Below are 15,537 nucleotides of genomic sequence, written 5' to 3'. Positions count from 1 at the left end.
CAAGGGGCCTGCAAGATCAAACCAGCAGTAGAAGATAGTAACAGGTTAAGGAAAATTGCTATGTTGGTTTTCTTTAATATTTTTCCTTCTTGAAGCTGTGTATCTCTGAGCAAAAATATGATCTTTTGCAGAGCTCATCAGCATATGAAGTTGCCCCATAATGAATGACACTGTAAGTTTGTATCCATAGAAACTCTCTCTCTCAGCAGGCAATACTCCCTAAGTTTTCAGGCAGAAAAGTTTTCCAATAGTAGAAGCAGATGATTTTCGAATAAAACACATAATAATAAAATCTAGTAATTTTGCCTTACTAGATATGACAAAAGCAGTTCCCACTTACGGCTTGTCCCCCCCCCCGCCCCCATAGTTTCTTTCCTCAAGTGCTGTTCTCCATCACAATCAAACTCTGTTGATGAAATCATCCTCAGCTAGATTAGGAAGTGCTTGGGCAGAAGGGTGATAATTTGTGTATAGGGGGAGGCACAAAAACTAGAATTGTATCCAGGAGTGCTAGCCGGTTTGGTCCAGTTTGCAAGGACGGTTGTTATTTATGTATTTATTTTTTTAAACAGGATAAGGTCCCTCTCCACTCAACCTTGGCTAGGATGTGGCAGGCAACATGTTTAAAAGAGTGCAACAGCAGCAGCAGCAGCCCAGCCAAAGGCCCCTAGTGATGTCAGCCCAGAAGTGCTGGGAACTAAGTGTAAGGAGAAGTCCCACCCATCAGTGCCTGGAAAGCTAAGTGAGAGGAGGGAGGATTGGCCTTCTGTGGGAAATATCTCTCAGCACTTTGGTCTAACTGGCTCTCCCACTTACTTGCTCATGAACTGGTCCTTTCATTTAGAGGACTCTCCTATCTGTATCTCATGAATGCTACTGTCTGGTTTTGTATGAATACATCCAGAGATTTGAGGGTTTTTTTTTTCTTAAATTGGTAAAATAATTATATTTAAGAATTAGAAAACTGCTACAAGATCACAATTGCATCTAACAATTGCACGACGACTATTTTATATACAGACTTTCACATGCACTTTTCATATTTCAGATGTGAATTCAGGGCGTGACACATCAATACTGCTTTTGCAAATATAACCCAGCATTTTTCAGTTCATTGCTGAAACACTAAAGGTGGAGCAATCAAGGTTTTGACAGATGTCTTTGCAAAGTTAATACAAACAGGACATTGCCTGCAAGGAAAGAAAATAAGACCTGAGGAAGTAACTCTTTTCTAAAATTAGGAAGCTTAAAAACACCACAGTGAGGAAAATATGCAACTGTACTTATCAAAAGTGCAGTGTTGTCAAAAGCTTTGACAATCCAACGCCCACAGTTTGTGAACCCAGACTATGACAGATTAATTGACTTATTCACAAGAGGCAAGGAGGAGTTCTGTTTTGTGTGTAAAAGTTCCCATTGAAATTTGCTTACTAACCAAAACTTTTGTATGCACAATTTTGGAAAACCCAGACACTACCAACAATACAAGAATGGTTGCTAAAACTGATGGAAATGGCAGAAAATGATAAACTGACTTGTTTATTAAAAGAAAAATCAAATAATTATTACCTTAAGGAATGGAAACCATTGATGGACTATTTGCAAAATGCAGGCGGGGCGAAGCTTACATGGGGATTTGAAGATTAGATTATAAATGTAATGGGATATGTTTTGACAAAGAATTATTCCTATTTAATGCATTAAAAACTAGCACCTATGACATTCTTACTATTCTCAAGACCAGAGATAGATTGGAAGCTATCTATTTTTCATGCCTTTCTTCTTTTCCTTTACTTTATCTCACGTTTTCTTTTCCTTTTTCTTATAATTTGTATTTTTCATTTTCTTTTTCATTTCTGACTTTTAACCTTGTAATTTTAAATTTTTAATAAAATATTATTATTGAAAAAAAAGAAATTTGCTTAGCAACCACGGATATTTATCCTTGGCTTCACCATCTGACAAACTCATTAATTGGAATTTGAGATAAAATTTATTTGATTTAAAACTTCAGCTAGAGTGATTTCATAAATAGACAAGGAATCTGACAGCATAACATTCCTAAATATTAAATATATATCACTGTTGAGATCTAAATCGTTATGAAAAGGAGCAAACCAAATGATCCAATATGGCAAGAAATACTGCAGGTATAAATCCGACTCATGCATTGGGAAGAATAAGAGGTAGAACCTGGACTTAAAAGAATAATACAAGCAAATTCAAACATGCACCCCATTACATGCACACCTCGCTCTTAAAAAGCTGTCCAGCTGGGCTTCTAATTTACTAGTAAATTTTCAAGTGATGCTTATAAGCCAATACAGTTGTTTTGTTAAAATTTTAACAGTAATGTAAAAAACAAAACTAAAATAGAATAATGCATCTTAAACAATATTATTTAATGCTGTTAAACATATAAAGGGATAGTGCATATATAACATTCTCAGTTCTTCAACCCATGATTTCACATTTGGAGTTAAACAGCTATCCTTAACTATGGAATTTAGCAACCTGCCAGTATAATGGAAAAGACCCCTAAAGAAATGCATGCAGCTAGGCTTGGGGGAGAGAAGCAGGGAAGAAGACTTTCCCTTTTCTAATCCTCACTCCTGGAGGACCTGCTGGCGTGACTATAAATAGCCAGCCACTCCCTTTATTGCTTTTTTGGAGCACAAGCAGGAATATCAACCTTATGGAAGGTCTTCCAGAATACTGATATTCCCACAACTGGGAAAAAACAGTCTGCTGGGAAAGGTTCCATTTTCCTCGGTAGCCAAAGCAGAAATGGAGGTATAATGTTCTGTGGCCAGATGGGAGAAGTGAGTCCTGCCATAGGCCAATTGTAGCTCTGAAGGTCACTGATCTCCCTTGAGATCTTACTCCATGCAACACAGAATGTTCACGCAGATGACAGCTTATTCTATTTTCGGAGGAAAAACCCTAATTTCCTACTGTATCATTTTGATATGGCTTCATCCTGCCTCAGTGGCAGGTTGGCCTTCAGATGGAGGCTCCAATACGAAGACATGTCCTCAACAAATAGTAGGGGAATATCCTGGCATTGGGAATAAGAGGGTGTATGGACAAAACCTGACTGCTCGTTGGAAGGATTGATAATGAAGCTCAAGCTCAGATACTCTGATCACCTAATGCAAAGAAAGGACTCTTTGGAAAAGACCCTGATGCTGGGAAAGATGGAAGGCAAAAGGAGAAGGGGACGGCAGAGGATGAGATGCTTAGATAGCATCACTGAAGCAATAAGCATGAAACTGAGCAAACTCAGGGAGGCAATGAAGGACAGGAAGGCCTGGTGTGATATGGTTCATGGGGTCACGAAGAGTCGGACACGACTTAACGACTGAACAACAACAACAACATGGACAAAACCTAAGTGTTACAACACCAGAAGACAATATTGTGCTCATGACAGCATCTACATAAAAAACTCATAATTTGACCCTTTAAAAATAACAAAGCCAGCTGTTAAAAGCAGCAAAAAGGTTATTTTAAAAAACTCATAGAAAACCTTTGTGTTCACACACAACAGCTACCTCTAATAACATGCCCAAGTTCCTCACTGCACTTGTTTCACTGTCTGTTACTTACAAACAAAGCAGATATCTTTCTGCTGCTCTTCTGAACATACACTTTTGAAAATGAATCTGTGTCTGATGATATGGCTTAGGGAAATACTACAGTAACAGCTGGATGGTATATTTTTGGTTGCAAACACCATAATTAGAACTGGCCAAAGAGTATGCTTTTGAAATCAGCCAGAAGAAGAATCCCCCTCTGCATACTTATAGACAATCCATACGCTAAAATGCCATGCCTCTGATCTTGTTATCCAAAACCACCAGGGATTTTTGATATTCACACATATTTAAACTTAGCATCAGCAAGCTGAGGTGAACCTCACAAGAACATTCACATTTGCTGCTTGTCACAATCCAACCAAGCAAAAAAGTAACAAATAAGGGTATTTTTCCCACCATAGTTATTGCTTTTAATTCTTACTTTTTCCTAATTAATTTTTATTAATGCATTTTAAATTAAGTAAAATGCCTTGTGAAAGTACTGCAATGATTCAAAGGTAAGAGTTAGCATCATTTATATTTTTACAAGTTAGCAACTAACATCACTGAAGCAATGAGCATGAAACTGAGCAAACTCAGGGAGGCAGTGAAGGACAGGAAGGCCTGGCGCAATATGGTTCATGGGGTCACGAAGAGTCGGACACGACTTAACGACTAAACAACAACAACAAAACTATGGACAAATGATAAAAAATCAAGATAATGTCTTATTACTACATAGGACCAGCGTATTTTTATGGGCTAAAAGAGATTCCTGGGTATATAGTCTATACAAGCATTAGATGCACTCATTTCAAGCTATCATGCGGATGGTGTATTACAAAACTAGTAATTATTCTGACACGTCATAACTTATCTCCAGTAAAACAGGAACCTTTCAATGTAATCATATCATCCCAGAGGGCATATTTCCCTTCCCCTCAAAAAAACTTGTTACTGACATTGTTAATACAAACCTTCACTCTTCTGTCTTTCTATATCTTGCAATCTTTTCTAATTTCATAACTTGCATGCATTATAAAATAACTATAATTCAAATGTATTTGATAATATTTAAATAAGGAATTTTGGATATGTGTATCTAAGATGTATATGTACACATACCAAACACTGAAACATTTACAAAGGTTTGTTACTGAAATATAGAAATAGTTGAAGCAAACATCTTAGATCAGTAACAGCAAAATACTTACCTGAATAATTATTTCCTTGATCTTTAACAGCCTCATATGTTATGTATTTATAGCCTATATATTTTAAATGCAGCTTTAGCCCTTAAGTATCACACTGTAAACAAAGGAATCATCTGTAAAGATCAAGCACCCAAGCCACAAAAACTAAGATGCAAACTCTAAGAGCAGTCAATTGTGTAGATAGTAGCACTGCAGTAATCAATAAGAAAACATAATTGCTTACTCTCTTATACTGATCATAGGAAATTTTACTTCGTTCACAAGCTGGGACCCGGAAATTCATATTTATTGGCATAATCTCTAAAGTGAAGATAGAGCAGACTTTGGCGATGCAGCTTGCTCTCCTCTGTTAGAGGAGACACAGCAGAGGGCAAAATATATTCCAGCATGTGAACCTTGGTAGTTAATTTTAGTGGAGGTCATGCATGCACTCTGGTCAGATCTTCTTACCCAGGATGAGGAATGCCTTGCTACTTTTGCACGCCCACCCTAATACAGGTCACACATGGCTCCAATACCTCTGTCACCTCTTTTTCTGCTTTAGTATACAGTAATCCTGAGCCCCTTTTAAAGTTCACAAAACGTCAACAGTTTTGAGAAAGTATACCTAGGAAAGTAATAATTTCATAGCTTCAAACTACTATAACAAAAATATAAAGGATAGAAGCACCAAGATGCTATTTGAAAAAGCAGGACCTATTTATTTATTAAATTTCTATTTTAACTTTCCTCTCAAAGTGCAAGGCTTTGCATATGAAAGTCTCCCCTCATTTCCTCCTAATAGATATCATCCTATTAGATTGGTTCGGATGAGGGATAATGACCAAGATAGTCTGAGCTCTATGATCAGCCAGATATTTGAACCTGGCTTCAGTTCTAGTCTAACATCTTAATCACAAATCTATACTATGCTTTAAAAATGGGGGCCGCAAAGTTTATTTTGTTTCAGCATAGTAAGCTAGATTCACTGAGTTTTTCAATACAGTAATAGGATTTTATATATCCATCATTAAATCTGCTTTGTCCTATTTCCTAAATGCATAGCACCTTGCTTTACTCTACTGTACTCCCCCCACACTTGAAACTATCAGCAGAACAGCAGAATTTTCTTGCTTACAACTGAGTGTTCCCCAGTGACAGTAGAGTGATGGTGTTTAACATTAAGTGGCCACTTCAGTTGCCTGATAGCCAGAATACATTGTGTCTTCTATAAAATGCACAATATATTTTGAACTTTGGTGTTGGAGAAGATAATCAGGAAACAACACCAGATAAACTATCAAGGAAGAAACAATACCTTAATCAAGAAACCACACCACAACCAAGATTGGTAAGGCAAGCTGCTATATACAGTATGAATGACCAGCAGAATCCACTCTCCCATGTACTGATGTTACCTTGCCTAGTAATGAAACATCTGCAGGAAAGCAGTCAATCTCAGAGAATGCCAAGAACCCAATTAACCCAGTTAATTTGGAATGGGGTATGGGTTCTTTTGTTCTCGCTCTCCGGAAAATGATGTTTCTTGGCATCTGCCTCAGAACCAGGCATTCTCTGAGACAGTATGTTATAAGTAGCTGGGGCTGGCATTTAACTGATTTTCTTGTCACCTGAAGCTCAATAGGAGCTATCAGTATAGGAGTCTATCAATATAGGCCACTTCCATCAGACACACAATCTTCCACCGAAAAGGCCTCAAACCAGAAAGTTGTGTAATAAAAAATGGATGCAGTATATTCCCAGTGCAAGGAGATTATGATTGCCCTAACCACATAAATCATTCTACTAATCCCCATTCAAGAACAGGCAGAATCTCTATGCTGCTGTTCATAACCCACAACCATGATTTTGTCTTTAAAAATGTAGACAAAACATAGCCATATTTAGACACTTAAAACTGTCATTGAAAACAATGGGTTTAAAGTGCTCTGATTTTAACAGCAATATCAATAGTAATATTAAGAGTCAGCCAAATACTTCTAATACATATGAGTAGCTAATTGATTGCTTGAAACTGAACCTATTGTTCCATGTAAGTATCATTCTGAACACAATCTTAATGCTATTAATGCTAAGAATTTGTTTAAGTGATGATGTATGAATCTAGTTGTTCATCTTTGTCTAAAAGTCATTTGCATTTAAAAAGCTTTTAAAGATTATTTGTTCTAATTCAAATAATTTGCAATTGTCTCAAGGATGAAATTGAAAAATTTAAAACTACTTGTGTTTAAGCTTTCTCTGTGACGCTTATTACTATAAAATTTTAAAACAGAGTTTTGGGGTTGAACTGAGTTAAAGATATTATCTTCTACTGATAACAAAAACTGTAAAAAAAATCCCGTTTTACCTAACACATAAAGTTTAATCATTAAATAGGCATTACCATTTGCTTCTACAAAATGAAAGTTACTCCACAAATACGAACATGTAATTTAATTACTCTTCATTACTGATAGAAGATAATTGGACTATACTTTGAATGATGTGTCATATTCATTAAATAGATATATAAAACCTATCAACAGGTTATATAATGTCATTCAACATTTGCTATATTAGATCCATCATAAGTGCTACATAAACAGGTACTTCCATATTTTACCTGTATAAACATATCCTTTATACAGCAAACACTCAGGATTCTGGCCAGAAATATTATACTAAAATTGAAAATGTAATGTAAACTGCCCTTGGAATTAAAGAGATGGTGACTAAAAGAAAAAAAAGAAAAAGAAATCCTTTGGAATAAATTACTCGGAACAGAGAAACAGGGAAAGAGAGTGGTGCTTCATCCACCTCTAATTACATACCTCAAGTTCCAGGTCTCTTACAGCTGATTTACGTTTTAAAACAAGAAAAATACACATCATGCATAATCTGTTCTTAGAGTAAAATAATGAAAGGTTACTAGGGGAATGAAAATATACAAAGGGAAATTCTTTCAACTCCACCATGACAATGTATGGATATAACCCATTATAGCACGATAATGTGGGAATGTTAATTTAAGGAAATCCCACAGAATTTATCAAAATATAGAAGTATACATTGCAGCATTTGTATGAATCATGTAGGATAACCAGCACATTGATTTAAGTCTGGAAGGCAACAAGGATTTGGGAAAGATTTTGAAGCCTTCATCAAATGTAACCCAGGAAACTCATCTGATTAAATTGAGATGTTCAGTTCCAATCCAAGCTTCAAAATCTCATACATACCTCCTAAAAGTTCAGTAAGCAAGAAGGCTATCATCTTCAATATTACAATATTCCATGTAATATGAAGAGACATAAATTCTGCTTTCAGTCCAGATCAGCTCTTGGTGATTTCCTGAGAACTACCTTGACCACAGTAGTTTGCCACTGCTTCCCTCTGGGATGTTTTTACTTTACAGTAATTATTTTAACCTACAGCCCTGGTATTTCATGGAAATCTCCCATCTAAGTAATAAACAGGCCCAATCCTGTTTAACTTCCCAGCCCACCAAGGTTGGTCAGGTAGTACTACCTGAGACATGCAAGTACAAATGCAATTTCTCAATATTATGTTGCATTTGATCACTGTAACAATAACTGAATATTCAGTAAATCATGGCAGAGCTGAATCCTTGGAAAGGCTTGTGTGCATGCTCATATATGGCATACACCCTAAGTGCTTGGTTAAACTTACAAAACTAGTTTAATGAAAAGCAAGGGATGACTAAATGTTTCATAATGACATACGTTTAACAACAGAAACAAAACCCTCCTCGGGACATAAGTGGCATCAGTTCTACTGATGCAGTTACACTTTTTACACTTTGCATCCATTAGATACATAATTTGATACATCCTGTGTGTTTCTTAATTTTACATCAAAGAACAATGTTGCAGTCATAAATCTCTTTAGTTAGATTGTATTAGGTATGTCACACAAGTTTTAAAATAACGAAGTGCTAAATTAATTCCAAAAGTATAAAAGAAGTAATCAAATCAACTTGTCTTTGGCCATCTGTTTCAGAGATGTCAACCAAAACAAATAATCTACTAACTGATAACTTTCTAAATTAATAGTCTATTGTGACCCTGTTGTCAGCTCAGCTGTCCTACCTTCTGTGTAGAGATTTCTAAATGTAATAAATATCTAGCAGAAGTCTCAAATACAGACTGATGTTGTTTGAACACCACAGCTAGTGGCTTAAAAAAACAACAACAACAGGACTAAAGCCATGAAGAAAGTTAGAAAGTTCTCCAAATCTGGCAAATGTTCCCCAAATCACATTGTTAGTCGAGGATGGAAAAAACTTCTCAAACTGTATCCATTCATTATAGGTCAACTAGACAACCTGTGATCCATTGGGTCATCGTTTCAGAGATATTTCCTTATCTAAACAGAGAAAGAGAATGACCATGGACAGGTAAAAAAGCAGTGGGAGCGGGAGTGACTTCCAGCTTCCTGCCAGCTTCCCCATTGACTTTCATTCTGGGAAGCTGGCAGGGAGTGTCTCTTTCTTTCTTTCTTTCTTTCTTTCTTTCTTTCTTTCTTTCTTTCTTTCTTTCTTTCTTTCTTTCTTTCTTTCTTTCTTTCTCTCTCTCTCTCTCTCTCTCTCTCTCTTTCTCTCTTCCTTTCTTCCTTCTCTCCCTCCCTTCCTCGTCCTTCTTTCCTTCCTCTGTTCCTTCTTTCCTTCCTTCTCTCCCTCTCTTCTTCCCTTCCCCTTCCCTTTCCTTCCTGGTAAGTCTCCCACACCCGCGTACCCTCCCACAACTGAGTTTAAACTTCCTGCCAGCTTCCCTACTGACTGGTGGGAAGCTGTCCGGAAGTGTTGGAAAGGAGGATCACATGAGCACGGCTGACATGAGCATGGCAGCACTGAAGCAGCAGCAGCAGCAGCATGGCAGCACTGAAATAGCAACAACTTCCCCAAATTTCAATCCCACGGGAGTAATGGTCCTGGATTTTGGACACATTTTGTAAGTTAGCCCATTTGAGGTACCTGGGTTGAAAAACTGTTGCCCTACGATGCAGAGTTTCACCCAATTGAAGGTTACAAACAATCAGACATGAGAGGTTTAGTAGTATATAGATTATTTTACTTGTTTATTTCCTTTCAAAGAACAGTGGTGCTAATAGCTTATATTGGAATAATTTGAGAAAAGTGAGAAGAAATTATTTATTTAAGGAAATAAGCTGAAAAAGAAAGAAAGGTGTAAAAAAAATAATGAATATTCCTGAGGGGGCCCTGCAGAAGAAAAAGGCTGGTTGAACATTATTCTGCTCAAGTTGCTACCAATTAAAAATAGCACCTGCTTTAGCATAATTTCTGTTATAAAAGATAAACTTCTCCTAGATTATACAAGTCTTTTCCTTTTACTGTATGATAATGTTTTGATTGTGTTCTTCCCAGCATAAGTATCAGGAAGATACTGTCAGTTTGTTCTCTAAAAATCTAGGTTTTTATTCAGTTGTCAAAGTTTCAGAATAAGAAGGCTCTTTGGGAGCTTTCAGGACAGATACATACATATGTTACATGCGCATCAATATGCAAAATAGATCAACATACAGTAGTTGCCTGTATTTCTGGACTTGCTTTGGGGAGTTAGAACTTTCAAGGGAAGTTCCTGCACTTCAAAATTCTCAGGGAGGGAGGGAGGTCAGAAGGAAGGAAGGGCCTGCCTAACAGCATCCAAACACAAGTCCCTGATTATCTCTCTCTCCAACCATCCCCTCTGCATGAATTCTGAACACATGTTGAAACCAAAAACTCATTCAAAAATACAAAAATAGCTAGTTTAGCTAGGCTGACTGAGTTAATTTGGAATCCCCTGTGATAGTTTCCTTCTCTTCTCTTCTTTTGTATTCCGTCTTTCCCAATAAACTCTCTTTTATATCTAGACATTTATCTTCATTGGTTTAATAAGGGAATTCCTCATTAAAACCTTCCACATACATATTCAGGAAATGGTGTCCTGAAGATGTATTGTATTGTATTGTATTGTATTTATTTATATTTCAAATTTAGATACCACCCATCTCACGAAAAAGTGACTCTTGTATGCCTTGTTCACACAAAATCCTGATAGCACTATTGAGAAGAAGTCATGCCAGGACCTTTCTCAATCTTCTTTTGCTATGGAGCCTACATAACTATAGATTCCCATCTTTCTTGATGCAGTTCAGGATTCTACAAAATATTCCATTCACATCTCCTGATACAAGTTCCAACCTCCTGATTCTAAATGTTTTTCTCTCTAAATGTAGGGTGTCACTGAGAGTTGTGGTCTGTACAAATGATGTTATCATAAAGACTTAATAAAAAAGCAATATAAGCATTAAAAACCCTCTAGTTTTGAAAAAGGGTAGACTATTATATACCTTAAGACTGTATCTTATAAAAATAAATCATTAATCAATGTTAATCCATAGTGTTCAGAACATATACCAAAACTAATAAATTTTACTATGCCTCCATTGTCAGAAGCAAGCCAGTAATTCTTTGTAACCTAACAGTTACAGTACATTGCATAAAAAAAGTTGCTCATAGTGTTCTGTCACTCTAAACTTATGTTGAAGAATGAAGCAAACTTTTAAAAAAGGAAAACAAAACTAGATAAAATGGTATGCAAGACAAAAACAGCTGCCCAAAGGATCACAAAACAACTATTTGAATGTGAAATCCATACAAGTACAGAGAACAAAAGCTTGGTCCATTAAGCACTTAGGAGTCTACACTGATGACACCACTTAAAGGCTTTTTGTTGCTACTTTATAAAGGGGAATAATTCACTTTTCAATTAACAGGACTTGCTGTACATTTAAATAGTGTTTGGGACTGACATGGATATATGTAAACTTGCATGTGTAACAACAGCCAGAGACAGAGCTGTATAAAGTGACAGCAACAGAAGAAACCCATTGCATTATTTCCATTGTCGGTCTCCATTGCTCTACTTCTGCGATAACAGGTGTGTGCCTCAAATTACTTCGCACAAGTTTCATGAAATCAAATATGATACAATTATTTGTTTATTGATTCTAAAAGGAATCGCAAGGCTGAGCATAATTTTGCATGAATGAATGCCATGGTAAGCTTGTGATCTATGCAGCAGTTGTATGAACAACCAAGCAAATCAGTTACCCCCTTACCACAAACCTGGAATATCCTGGAATGCCTGCACTAAATTAAACGTATGACTGAGAGGAGTGAAGATCCCCATGGGAAAGATGAGCAAGTTTTAAGAGGAGTGTCTGTACAAAGAAGCTGGAGGAACTGAGCCCCCTCAAAGTCATTATAACAACTCAAGGGAATGAAGAAGGGGGGAAACAAGACATTAATATAAACTGAAATCATCCTCATCTCTGAGGAATTCTTTTATAATCACTATGGGTTTTGAACATTCAAAGTATTTCCCCTTCTCCTTTTCACACGGGCACTGCAAACAATAGCTTGGGGAAAAGAAAGAAGTACCCAGACATGACAGTCATTTTCATTTTGTCACAACTACTTCTTTCATGACCTATTCACTGGAAAGCCATAGCTTTACGTATAGAAATCATTGTGACTTAAAACAGTAGTAACTACAGTCTCACTGATTTCAGTGGCTTTATTTTCCCTATGACTTGTATACATATTACACTTATAACATAGTATATAGCTAATCCAGATGTTTCAGTAAACATGGACAAAGCCTCAGAGTTGTGATCCAGATTACATGTGCACTGAGGAGCTTTAATCCTTGTCTCGCCTAAATGCAAATTAATATCATAATGATTAAAAATTGCTAACAATTGAAGAGACATTGAGGAGTGCCATAAGAGGTATCATATTTTTAAGTGACTTCATAATAGGGCAGGAGTGAAAGCTTTTGGACATATACAGCAATCTATAGTGCCCTAACAAATGTATTACTAACTGGACATTTCTTACTGTAGAATGACTTTCTTCATCTGCTCTCTCTCTTAGAAATACCGTACCTCAAATTCCCATCATCCATAACCAACATACCTGATAGCAATGATGGGAGTTATAAGGCAACCTATTCAAATGACACTAGCTTGGGGAAAGGCTGGAATGGATACAGATCCAGATCATCACAGAAAACAATCTCATTCATCAATCAGTAACCGGATGCCAATAGCCAAACAGTGGATTCTTTATTGCTTAGAATTGTATATGGCAAAAGACCAAAAAAGATAATGAAGATGGAGTAAAATCCTTACTTTAAAAAAGGATGGTGGGGTAAATTTATAATTAAATCATTAACGTGTTTATCAACTTGGTAAATATGGAGAAGAATGTTACCCAGTCTAATTTAGAAACATCTTACTTTTTAAAGTAAATACTTGAGTGTGCCAGACAATTAAGCTGAGAAGGGTTATACAAACACACACAGTTGTTTTTTCCTATGAAGAAAAAAAGATGAACTGATAGAAACTGAATTCTGTCAATAATAGGACATCCCAATATTTATCTAAGCAGTTACAGTGTTTTTGGCCATGGGTGGCATGGCCAGCTGCTCTGAAATGACACAAATCAGTGATCAAAGCTGAAATTATTTTGGGAGCCAAGTCTTTTTTCAACTTTTAGATTGTTATCAGATGAGGAAGGGGGAGAAACAAGCTAATTTCCACAAGCCTAAAATCAGGAGGACAACAAAACAATGTTTATCCCAATCTGCATTTCAAAAGGAATTAAATGCCTATTTTCACATAAATGTAGGTATTTCAGAGCTAATACCAAGGTTATGAGAAGTGACGTTTTCAGCTTCTATGACAATATATATGGAATAAAGCTGTTCCAATCTAACTATGCTGAAGATCCCTCTCTCTATATAAAGTTTCTGTTAAAGCTGTTATAAGGCTTATTTTGAATGCTGCTACTAATGTGGGCTGTAGAGTCATATAAACCCAAGGGTTCAGTACAGCAACACATACTTAGCATTCCTATAAAAGGGTGGACAAGACAGAGACATTGATTTCTGCCCTAAAAGTGTCTAATATCATCTAGCTAAGTAAATATTTGAAAAATGTTTAGACCTAACAAGAGGCCCAACTGCAAGGCATGTAAATTATCAAACTGTATGACAGGCCCAGGAACAACATTAATGCTCTTTTTACTACCCTCTGTAAGGATCCAAGGAGCTGCCTTATAACTTCTTACCTGGGAAAACACCAGGGAAATTCTGATTTTTTTTTTAATGTAAAGTTATCAGATCAGTATCATTTAATTTCCTTGAACATAGCCAAATTTTGTTACGCTGCTTGTAAAATTAGACATACCTTGTTGCCTCCCAATAAGCCCATCACCAATTTAATATGCTTATCCTGTTTTGTTTTTATTTTATTGATGTGTTTTATATGTACCTCTGATCTGTGACCGTAATAAAATTCTCTCTTTCTGCTCTTTTTACCATTCAAGACGGATAGTCCACAGTGATCAAGAACCACCCAACATTTTCTGAGGTAAAAAGTGAGGTCACCTTTGAGTCCAAGTTCACTTCTCATGCCTTACGTGGATACATTCATGCAGTTTTCTTGGCATGTTAGGCAAGTGCTTTCACACTGCCTACTTCCAGGACTTTTTCACTTCCTACTGTAGCCTATATTCCTCAGATTTCCTGGTGCTTTTCCATCCCAGCTACTTTGGTTAAAACCTAAGCAAGATCAGACCTGCATACTAGCTGGATGGGGACCGTTAGGTAATTCAAACCTATCAGCTAAACTCCAAAGTCAAAAAAATATCCTGGAAGAAGGCAATGGCATGCCACTTCTATATTATGGCCAAAAAATCTACATGTATGTGTCCATGATGTCACCAGGGTCAAGCTCAACTTTTAGTGAACTCCCACATGTCCCTTTCCGTTTTCCTTTAAACATTTCTATTATGGAACTTGGAAAGACCCAATTCTTTATTAGAGATGTGCAGTCTCCTAAGAATGAGCAGAGAATTGGATTAGCAGAAAGCTATTGCTGTGCATTCAGCTATAAGTGACAAATGTTGTAAACAATGCTTATTGGCAGCTGGACCAACCGATTCCTTAGGAAAGGATTATGTACAATTAGCATCAGTTGTTTCTAAATAGACCAGACAATGGTCTGACAACCACCAATTGCACAGTGGTAACCAGTGTGGCATCTTTCCCCCTACCCTTAGTGAACACATTTTCCCATCAAGTTCACCGCCTTGGTCATTCACCAACAATAAAAGCAGCTTCATTAACAAAATTTAAGATGGAAAGAGAGAGCTAATGTCAGAGAAGCCCAACCATCTAAAGCCTTTTCATAGTCTTTCCCTTGCTATTAAATACAAGTAGAAAAGTCTTCACATTAGTCTTCCTCCTTTAAAGTGACTCTAATTTAATAGAGTCTTAATCTTAATAGGACTCAGAGGTGGTATTTGCAGCCAGCATTCAGTATGAAAAATATCAAAAGATTATTCTCAAACCGAGGATGTCAACCTGGTATTCTGTTTATAACTCTTTATTAAGCATATAACTACAAAGTCTGCATTCTGTTATGAAAAGTTAAGAGACTCTTAATATTACAGAACATTTATTGAAATATTATCAAATATATGCATGCTTTAACAGAAGTATAAGAGGTAGGAGGCAGTACCGTATTCTAAAATGACCAGACAGACCATTCCTAGTATTCACCAACTTAAACAGTTCACAACTTCAAAAAGGAAAGAAGGGAGGAAGGAAGGAAAATCGGCACTCTCAAAATAGACTGCAGTGATAATGCAGAAAGGCCTTCTCTTCTGATCCATA

General features: G+C 36.6%; 1 protein-coding gene across 6 annotated transcripts in view; it reads right to left on the bottom strand.

The window, feature by feature from the left end:
* Positions 1-15,537, bottom strand: part of NAV2 (neuron navigator 2) — a 307,819-nt gene that overhangs the window by 222,973 nt on the left and 69,309 nt on the right. The gene's annotated exons all lie outside the window — the stretch shown is intronic.

This window comes from Python bivittatus, unplaced genomic scaffold (genome assembly GCF_059951505.1).
Source record: "Python bivittatus isolate LINGU-HERP-01145 unplaced genomic scaffold, Pbiv_v1 ctg000480_np1212, whole genome shotgun sequence".
Lineage (NCBI taxonomy): Eukaryota > Metazoa > Chordata > Lepidosauria > Squamata > Pythonidae > Python > Python bivittatus.
Note: the sequence above shows the minus strand (reverse complement) of the source record. Positions and strands in the feature narration are given on the sequence as shown.